We start from the raw sequence: 3,468 nt of genomic DNA on the forward strand, positions 1-3,468 counted from the left end.
CTCCCTTTCTTTACCAATTTTGCTTTAAAACTTGTGTTGTTTCTAAAGTTCCTATTTTTAGAGGATGAAGGGAGTAATTTATTTTATATTTATTAATTGCAGCATATTTTATTTATGATTACTAATTTTAGGATAATACAATAATTTTTTTACATGAACTAAATATTGGTCTAACAATATATGAAAAATTGGGTTTAATGTCATCGGAATTTATTAATAGTAGTGTGTCATTACTACTTGCAGCTGATTTTATTTTTAGGTGCTCTCATCTCGGGCTCCTGTAAATTACTAACTCGTTATTTCTTCACTGAAATATATAAAACTTGACATAAATCAAAATTTTGACAAAGTTAGGGTTTTTAAGAAAGGCATAATTCAAGAATAATTTTTAGAGTTAAGGACACAAAATAGGATTGATGCTAAATATATTTATCATATATAGTCGGGAAGCACCGCATGCATGCATAGCTATTTTATACTCTTTTTGGTTGTAATTAAGTAACCCACACAACTAAAATGAACAGCACAGAAAATAATGTAAAGACAAATTGCTGTACAGTAATGAAAAGATATCTATGTCTTCAGCTTTCACTGACAATTTCGTCTGTGTGTCTGATCGATCAGTCAAATCACAAAAACAAAATAAATAAATAAATAAATAAATAAAGTAGTTGTAAGTTGTAACACCGTTTCAAATGCCTATTGATATTCACCTTGTGAGCATTTCATTTCTTTTTACGTTAGTTATTTACTAACTTTTTAGAAATATAGAAACTAACCTTTGCTTTTGGTATGAAAGATGGCCCTCGAAAAAAATTGATCCATCATTATTAAATAAACACTTTTATCTCCATTCTCTCTCTCGTTGATTTTGATTCATGAAAATTATCTGTTGACTAATTCAGGAAATTTCATGGATTGCTTGAAATTTGAACTTATAACTCATACGGATTGCTTGAAGAATATTTGGTCCCACACATAGTGAAATTGGGTTATTAGGATCGAGGTCAGATATGCAGATTGGAAGTTAGATACTCGAATAGTGATTCAGGACAGATATCGAATGCACGAGATGACCACTTTTAGGGTTCGGTATCTATGGGATACTTGATTGAACATCCCAAATAATTTTCACTTGAAAAAAATTATAGTACTGGCTTTTTTGTGTTCATCTTTGCAAATATTTCCCACACCTTTTGTTTAGTAACACTTGATAGCAATATTGTCAACACAACATTGGCTTCAAAGGTATACCTTTCGTATTACACCAGCTAACGACCTACTAAGTTAACAAAGCATGCCAACTCAGCAACATGTTAGGATGTTGTCGATAGTCCAAAGAGGGCTCTTCGACTTGTTGACTTCGCATAACTGTCAACCCAGCGACCCGCTAGATTGTAGTGGATATGTAGAATGACCTAGATTGGATTTATAATATGAACAATATCAAGAGTCGAGGAAATCAATGCCCCTAGAATTCTCTCTACTTATAATGATGTCAATTTAATTTCTTTTAGTTATTTGCTGCTCTAGTTTAACTTAAACCAATCCAAAAATTTTGTAGCTTGAATAGTGTCTGAGGTCTTATTGGAGTACTTAGAGATTGTATTTTAGTCTTAGTGCATATGATACTCATACATACTTTTAGTGCATATGATTCTATACATATCTCTAATGGTTGATTATTGTTATCTATTCAAATATTTACCAAACTGGTCAGGCATGCATAACGAATGAATGAACATTTAGTTTCGAATTCGCAAACAACAAAATATATCTTGTTTTCGATGAACGCTTGGTAACATAACTTCACGATCTATCATTTGTTGGAATATATAAGATATATGTTGGAGGAGTATTTTAGTTTGGAGGAAATATTTGAGGGGACAATGGGTGGAATATTTAGGAAGTGATTTATGAGATGTTTGTGTGGGCAAAACTAAGACACTCTTTATTTCTCAAATTCTCTCAACTTCTCAACTTATTCAAAATGTTACAACTCGCCCCTATTTATAGGCATCCTAACACATTCTAGAATTTTCTACTTAATTCTTTTTATATTCTAAATATCTAGATTTTTCTCCATAAAAATCTAGATATTTTTAGATAACATCTACTATATTCTAGAGAATTCTATCTCTAGTTAATTCTTCCAAAATATCTAGATATTTTTCATCCCTAATTGTAGATCATTCTATAATATCTAGATATTTGTATAATATCTAGATATTTACAAAATCAAGTTTCCAACATCATCTTGTTCTTACTAAAGAAGATACATATAACATCACGACAAAGCATATCATTTACGAATTAATCAATTATACTTAGTTAAATACATGGTAGAGATCGCACCAAAATAATCAATTGATCAACCTATCACATTAGAGCAATACCAATGAGGGCCGATCACCAGAGCCCATGATTGGCCCCCGATCGGCCCCCACTGTGGAAGTGGGGCCGATAATCGGCTCCTTCTCTCTCCCAAAAGGCCGATCAATCAGCCATGGCCGATGACATAGGGCCATGATCAACCCCCCATTGCGGGGATAGGGTCAATGATCGGCCCTATAGTGTAATTTATTTTTTATTTTTTTTTCAAAATTATTTTTAACGCTCTGTATATACCCCATACCCCATTATTTACATTCACCCCTTCATTCTCACTATACTTCTTTTTTATTATCTTTTTTTTAATGTAGGATGTTTCTTTTATTTTAAATTTAAGTATGTATGCTTATAATTTATTTGTTTTGAATTTATTTTTATTTGTCATTTTATCTCATTTTATTTGATACCAACAATTAAAAATGAAATATAGAAATAATGGTGATATTGAAATAAGATGGGAAGTGGAATACGCCCTGAGATAGGCCCTTCCACAGTAGGGAAAAAGGGTAAAATGCTGATGTGGAAATAGGAAAAAAGAAAAAGAAAAAGATAGACGCTTTAGATGGGCCTATCTATTGGTAATGCTATTAAAATGATCTCTACCACAACAATCAGCGACATATCACTCAGATTAAGATCAAACAAGATCAACGTTACAAATTAATTGTTTCCTTTAATAGGATAGAAAGGTTTAATACGATGCATATGGACAAATATAACCCTACAAACACATAGTAGACGATTTAATTAGAGTAGAATAAAAGATGGAGTATATGCATATAAGAATAGTAAATTGGGAAACGAGAAAAGAGGGTTGTATCATGTATGTCTTATCTCTTATGTATGTAGAAAAGGCGATGCTCTTAACTGCGAAAATAACTGGTGAATAATGAGGCCCATGCACACGTCCTTTTCTCACTCCCTCTCCCCCACATCTGCCGCATCATCTCTATCCTCTCTCTCTCTCTCTCTCACACACACACACATGTATTTAGATCTATATATATGTACAATCGACAACTTGTACATATAAACTGGAAATATATATCACCATGTTTTTTAACCTAACTAATTATA

Source organism: Salvia splendens, chromosome 1, assembly GCF_004379255.2.
Source record: "Salvia splendens isolate huo1 chromosome 1, SspV2, whole genome shotgun sequence".
NCBI lineage: Eukaryota > Viridiplantae > Streptophyta > Magnoliopsida > Lamiales > Lamiaceae > Salvia > Salvia splendens.